The sequence below is a fragment of the Coptis chinensis genome, chromosome 8 (genome assembly GCF_015680905.1).
Source record: "Coptis chinensis isolate HL-2020 chromosome 8, ASM1568090v1, whole genome shotgun sequence".
In the NCBI taxonomy this organism is placed as follows: Eukaryota; Viridiplantae; Streptophyta; class Magnoliopsida; order Ranunculales; family Ranunculaceae; genus Coptis; species Coptis chinensis.
Window position 1 is genome coordinate 87,402,349 of NC_141463.1, and position 7,806 is coordinate 87,410,154.

Consider the following 7,806-nt stretch of genomic DNA (forward strand, 5'->3'; position numbering starts at 1 on the left):
CGCCAGTATCTATGTCTTACCTAGTTTCTGGCTACCTACCAATTTCCCAACGCCGAACATGTACATGCCTCCCCTTACATAATGAACCACTCATTATTGTGTAACTACCTGCTGGCGGGATGCATTTGACACCGTAACCCCACTAACGAAAGTCATTATGTAAATCGCCATTATTCGACATAAAATATCACAAGATCTCGTTCTAATTTTGCGAACGGAATAATCAAGCCACTATTCGGCTATGCCAGAAGGGCCATTCAGCTTCATTGAAACGCCAGAAGGGCCATTCAGATTCACTGAAACGCCAGAAGGGCCAATCACATGAGTTGTGGCAGCTAGGTTCTAGGATTTTCGTTACGTAATTTATTCTGGTGTCATACATTTATGACTCATAATAATTCCACTATATCACGTGCAGGTCAAATACCTTATTACTTTAAGCCACAATATCTATAAATATCTCAATTATATCTCATAACCACTTTCATTCTTTCACGTGCCAATATATTATTGCACTACGCCACAATCCCGTGGGAAAAATCCACAAATACTCTACTAGCATCTCACAGATAAAATAATGGAGTGTCTATACATTTTTTCTCCAAAACTATTGCATTTAATATATATATATATATCCCAAGATATTATATAATGTCACAGTTGCTTCAAACGTATCGCATACATTTTTATAGCGTTTTAGGAATATTATATCTCCTAAAGTTTCTATCTCGTCACGTGTCAAAATATACACAATATCAACGTCAAATCTTTCCTAGATAATGACAGCCAAATTTATACAAGCTTCGACAATATTTTATTACTACATTTGTCCATATTCTTAAATATGTGAAAAACTGGAAAAAACAACATTCCACAGTCAACGGTCAACGATCAAAGTCAAAGTCAACACATCATTGTCAAAGTCAACACATCATGGTCAAAGTCAAACTGTCGTTTCCATGTTCAACAGGTTTAGGGTCATAGCCATGGTTCGTGGCTAAGGTCAAGGTGCATGGCTCATGAGCTCATGACTAAGGTAATGGTTCGGACCCAACTAGCCAAGCCCAAACCTTAGAACCCGGCCCCAAAAGTTTAAATGTTGAAAGACCCAATTTGGATCTCTATTTTTAAGTCCTCTTGACTGGCCCCAAACAATCAAGCTAAACTGGCCCAACAACTTAAAACAAAACCGGGCCCAATCAAAACAAATGAAACTGGCCCATAGAACTTAATCTAGAACTGGCCCAAAACTTTAATTGGGTCGGCCCAAAGAAATAAAAGAATATTGGCCCACAGACTAAACCCAACAGAGAAACTGGCCCAACACTAATAAATAGAATCGGCCCAAACCCAACTAACTTAACTCCGGCCCAACTAACAAACCTAAAGGCTTTTGCCCAAGGCCCAAATCGGTCATCTTCTCCATCAGTTCTCTCCTCCAACACCAGCCACCAAATCGCGCCGGCCACCAACTCTCCTTTTCATCATATCGGTTTTAATCCCCATAAAAACCCAAACAACATTAATGAAAACAAAAAAATCAAATCATTCAATCCCTATACTTCTTCAAAACTAGATCTATAAATTTTCGCCGCCATTAAAGCTTCTTCAAGCTTCAATCATACCTCTTTCCAGCACCCATTCAACCATCAATACCCAAACCTCAACCCCTTTCTACCCCAATCTTCAATCAATACAAAGAACACAACAATCACAGTTCCCATACTTTTACTGGCGATTCTCTAGCCGCCATTAACAAGTATTAGGAGCTTCCAACAGCCCTTCCGCCAACCCCAACCCGCGGGTCTACATTTCCATCACGATCAACAACTTATAAAAAAACCACCCGGTTACATAAAATTGTATCGGCGATTTCTTGGTGCGCCATTAATGTTTCTTGAGCTTGAGCAAAATTTCATCCAAACCACAATAACCAACATCAAACCTATAACCCCGACATCAATCAACAAATTCCAAGCCACATTCCAAGCCACAAGAAAAAAAAAAAATGAGTTCAAACAGAGAAACAAAGAAAAATGACGATTTCTATAGATTGGGCTTTAACTGCCCTTAACCGGCCATAAAGCGTCGACAACTAATTCCGAGTTTCGGATGTAACAATTTATCAATACAACAAGAGGAAAAATTAACGACAATAAGCGTACATAAAAAAAAAATCGTTTAATGGAAGCAAAACTCGACAATGATAAAAGCTTCGTCCCGTAGATTTGGTGAAATAGATAAAAAGTAGTTACTCACCTTAATAAAAATCTCCATGAATCCTTATCGTCTGATTCATTGCTCTCCCACGCTCGAGCAAACGAGCTTCTATCTCTGCCTCCATTTTTATTTTTTATTTTTATTCTCCAAAAACCTTATTCTCTAAAACAATGTGATTATATACTTGGGTTTGAAACCCAAGCCCAACACAGACTCGGGCCCAGAAACCAGGCCCACATATCCCAAATCCAATCGAGCGAATTTTAAATAAATAAATAAATTAATTAATTAATAAATAATTACGTATTTTAAATACGGGCGTTACACCTATCGTCGAAAAAAATATGATAGGCAATTGCGTAAGTTCCCACCTAACAATTGTTCTTCTTCTGTTAATCACCTTCATCAAGATCCTTTGTCGCCATTCACTTCTGTCGTTATGGCCGACGATCTTCCACCAGCTGAGAAGCCTCTGTCGGACTTCTATACTGCATTACAAGAATGACCTTCTTCCTGTATCAAACTCGAGGATATTAACGGCGATTTTCGAATTCCGCCAAACGTTTTTAGTTTGTTACCTATGTATCATGGTTTGGATCATGAAAAACCATACAATCATCTATGTAGGCTTCAGCAAGTGGCCACAACATTTCACCATCCAGCCGTCTTTAAGGAACAACTCTTGCTTCGGTTGTTTCCTTTCACTTTAGCTGATAAAATGTCACTTTGGCTAGCAGGCTAACCGCCACAATCCATAGACACATGGAATAAACTTGTGCAAGCTTTCATGCTACAATTTTACACTCAAAAGAAAACTACTGAAATGCTTCAGAAAATTTAATTCTTTCGTCAAAATCCTCATGAATCCTTTACGGAAGCATGGAATCGATTTACTGATCTTCTGTTAGAATGTCCTCATCATCAGCTAGATATTGTTGTTCTTGTTCGTTCATTCTTTAATGGACTTTCCGATCATCAAAAAGACACACTTGATATAATGAACGGCGGTTGCTTCATGGACAAAGGAGTGACTGAAGCATATAATTTTCTTGACAAACAAGCAAAACGAGGTACCCACTGGGGTAACACTGAGTCGTCTAGGTCATCTAAGGATATTGTTACAAAAGCTACATCTATTTTTGAGGTAAAATCTGATCCCGAATTAAAAAATTTGATAGAATCCCTCACTAAAAAGGTAGATGCTCTTGCAGTTCAAGTAAACGATCACTACACCATAATACCTATTTTGTAACAGTGCAAATTTTCAATTAGTAACCACTATACCAAAATAGGATATACCTAACGGTCAGAAACTGTTACTCAAAATATTTGTAACGGTTTTTTTGCGCCACAGTTTTGGCATTTCTAATTCGTTATTAATATTCGTAACGGTTCAGAACCGTTACATAATTATTTATTGTAATGGTTTTTACTGTTACAGAAATTATTTCCTAACGGTTTTCCATTCCTTAATTGCACTAACCTTTTGTAAACACAGTAACGGTTTTTTGTGCTTACTAATGCATAAAATTCCTAACGTTTTTTTTATTCTTTAGTAACAGTTTTGTTGCCTTTATAAGTGTTACCAATGCAAACTTAGTTATGGTTTCTCACAGTTAGAAAACTGTTTTGTATGTAAAAAAAATTAATTTCCCAAAACCATGCCAAAAGGTTGGACTACCTAAACGTGGATAAAGATGCCACCTTCTTTTGGGTATTCTACTGTTCTACACTTGTATAAAGCATTAACAAGGAACCTCCAAGTTCATCCAATCATATAATCTTTTATTAAAATTTACCATCACCAAAAAGTTTTACATAACTAAGACTTGTCACCAAACGCCAAATATGCAAATTCTGAATTTTTTTGCACTATGAAAGAAATAGACATTACAATGAAGGATTGTGCACTGCTAAACTCGAGGCCACCACTACCTTGCCTTCCTGCAATAGTACACAACACTTGAGGCCTTCAAGTGCAGCTTTCAAGTTTCTTCAAATATGACCTATCGCATTCCTCCAGCACCTTTCCAAATGATTCCCCTTAAACCACACCCACTAATTATAGATATGTAATCAAATTACATCCAAATAAATCACATTAGAAAACACAACTACTAGAAAAACTAGTGGTACTACCTGATATAACTTGCATTGTACACTTCTTCAACAATTGGTACAAAAACAAATGAGACAAAAAGAGAATGGAGATAATATCTTCACAACTACACCAATAACACCCAAATATAATTAAATGGCTCTGTCATATTATATCAAAAAAAGAATAGAGATGATAATAATCACAACACACCAATAACACCCATTAGTCTATCAAGTGTATGATGGACATAAAAGAAAGTGTGTAAGAATATTTGCTATGCAAGAGGGGGTGGAGTTTATTATATATTTCATACCCACATCAACAAGATTCATGTCTAAACACGTGTGTTGTTAGTTTCTATGAAGACTAATAATATATTTCTATTCAACAGATCATGGTAACCCTCATGCATCAGTAGTCCTCATATTCCTTCATGTACTGCGAATAAACTGAACCTAGCATTGTGAGGAACACATTCAAATCAAACACTTTATCTAACTCAAAGGAAAGATAAAAGCCATGTCAGTGTCGTGCATACCTATGTATCAGTCAAAAATTAATTGGTTCTCAATGCTCCAAGACCATTGATTAATCGCAAGCAGATACATAGTAAAAGAAAATGATCGTTCATTGATACATGCTAAACCTCTATACTAAAAACTCGATCAATGAAAGATTGGAACAACTGCTTGCCTTGTTAGATTATTAAAAGCAGGAATTGTAAATCCAAACTTCAAGTTTTTCTTGGCACTTCAAGCAATTAAACCCGACAAACTCCACTGAAACCATATGTTAATCAGGTAGAAAATTTTCAGTTTAAAGCAAATCAACAAAAAAATCAGCAACAACACAAAACCAAAACTCAAAAACTGAAAATTGGAGTGACAATCAAAATTCTGATCTAAAACCCAAGTATGAAAAAGAGGAGAGAATCTAAAAAACAAAACTGAGAAGATCAAACCCTAGAACCCCAAGATTCCCCCCCTCCCCCTAACCAAATGAAAAATAAAAGAGAGATGATCAGAAAGGAGAAATAACCTTTTCTCGAAGATGAAGAGATGATTATTTGAGCTTCCCTCTTTGCCAAGCTCTCATTTGTGTCCAAAAATCCGCTTCCACAACATGATAGCCCGCCCTGGCATAAAACCAAGTGACTACACCCATTTATGTTCAACCAAAACATTATACACTTAACACAAAAAAACCACTTTCAACACAACCTAAAAATCAACAAAAAGATACATAAAAGACTTACTTCAAGTTCATTATAAGTCATTCCTTTCAACAAAACCTTTGAGCTCTCAGTCTTCTTCTTATTCACTTCTGCACAAATATTGAAAGTTTAGAACAAAGCAAATAGTGAATTGTGGTTGTGTTTGGCATGCACGATGGCTTGTGTGGCAAGCTTTTATCGATTTGCAATTTGTGCAACAAGTTCAAAATCGAAGAGATGCAAAAAATCGCATAGAACTAAAAAATGAAGAGAGAGGCGAGAACTTAACTTTGCCTTTCCAATTAGTTCAAAAACCACACACTGACTTTGTATGTGTGTTTCTAAGTCAGTACACCATAAATATATATTGATAAAGAAAAACTCGAAGCTACTATAAACAAAACAATGGTCCCGATCAATTTAAACTTGATATATATATATATATATATATATATATATATATATATATATATATATATATATATATATATATAAACAAGACAGTTTATCGTATACATACAAGTTAATTTTAACATATTTATCCTAATGAAACATTTGATTAACAAGAGCATACGTGGTCATCGACAATATGACATCGGATTCTAGGAATATTCAAACTATGTATCCTACTAGTGCAGTCAAAGTTTCAAAGTGCACCACATTACATTGCCATTCAACAGAACAAGATATCCGACCATATGCATTTTGAGTTATCTCAGTTACAAGCATTCATGTAATATGATGTTGAGATAGATAGAAATAGATTTTTTTTTTAAATAATCATTCCAAAAAAAAAAAAAAAAAAAACTCCACAAATCAACCCAGTTTTCGTTAGAGAGTACCAAATGATTGGAGCTTTTCATCTAATTAGCAGCAAAACAAAAGTTGGCACTTCAGTAGGGGAGAGTTTGAATTGAGATGAGAATTCAATCTAATCTCGATGAGGAGTTCGCTTTGGTTTTAATTGGGGGGATTAATTTTGGGTTTTGGTTGAATTTAGATAGGAAAGTTCCTATTTTACCCTGCTCTACTTATTTGCTAAAAGAGAACGAGATGTGAGCATTGATTTAGTGATATATGAATGGTTAGGATCGGCTGTCAAGATAATATGTCAACTGGGGCTGTCAAGGTAGCCGACCACATATATATTGGAAATGCATCACTGTCATACATATATACTTAAATCAAGCAATAACTTACTCATCGATACCACAAGTCATAATACATGACCAAAAACACAACAGCACAAACAAAACAAATTTCAATTCAAACGTAGGTGTTTAACATAACAATAATAACCAAACTCAACAAGTAATACCAGCATACTAATTAACCTACTCATGCATCCAATCTTAAAATAAAGTGCACACACAGTAACAATGTCGACAAAGTCAAAACTAAACTTGGTCATAGTTTATTTAAATGAAAGAAAAGCTTGTAGATATACTTGGCTCAATTATTCATACTGAAAAACAGCAAGGGAAACGTCCACAAAACTGATCAAAAGTCATGAATGAATTCACATTATCGACCTATACAAGCTTTCCCACCAATCATAGTTTCTACTTCACTTTGTCATAAATTTCTGCCCATAAAAAACCTGAAAAACTGTAACATCTCCTTGTAAACCACCCTGTGAGCCATATATCCCTGGAAAACTCTTTGAATCTATTTTCCAACGGTCCAAACAGCGTCTAAAACTAATCACTATGTAGAAAGATATGATTATTTTGGTGAAAGGTGTCAAATCTGCTCCGAAACCGATTTCTCTCTCATTTCTTCATCTTGGGTGGTGATATACCATATATATTAGAATCAAACAGCCATTAATTCAGGGCATTTGAGGTTCCCATCATCTTCTCCATTTGTGAGTTGTGATTTTCGGCCAAAAAGAATGAGATAAGGATGAAGAGAATTTGACATTCAGTGTTGTGTTTCTCTGGTTCTACCTCAAACCTTTAAAGTGGGTTATGGATCTTAGAATGGTTATTGAGATAGACCTAAACTCAATTCACTAAGCTACCCACTCAAAAGTCTACAAGTCTCAAAGCCGTTTAATTGCTACCAAGCCCAAATATAATCTTAAATATGGGGTGTTACATCTCTAGGCTATCAGTTGCTAACAAAATCAACCATCCTATTTAATTAAGAAAGGAACAAAAAGTAACAGAAAAAAAATCAAATAGCTATTAAATTGGAGAGGAGCAATCAAACCTGAGTAGTTAACAATGAATGATAACAAAACCCACCTGCAACTAAGTGCCCTTGAGAA

At 35.6% G+C, this 7,806-nt stretch overlaps 1 long non-coding RNA gene across 2 annotated transcripts; it reads right to left on the bottom strand.

Moving 5' to 3' along the window:
* Positions 1 to 4,004: 4,004 nt before the first annotated feature.
* On the bottom strand, positions 4,005 to 6,502 carry LOC147483911 (uncharacterized). Of its 2 annotated transcripts, none has more exons than XR_015205578.1 (4): positions 6,377 to 6,502; positions 5,577 to 5,644; positions 5,360 to 5,456; positions 4,005 to 4,445 (listed from the first exon to the last, which is right to left on the bottom strand). It is a non-coding gene; the product is annotated as an uncharacterized LOC147483911 (long non-coding RNA). The 2 variants fall into 2 exon arrangements; XR_015205577.1 differs by having other exon boundaries at positions 5,360 to 5,475.
* Between the last annotated feature and the right edge of the window lie 1,304 nt (positions 6,503 to 7,806).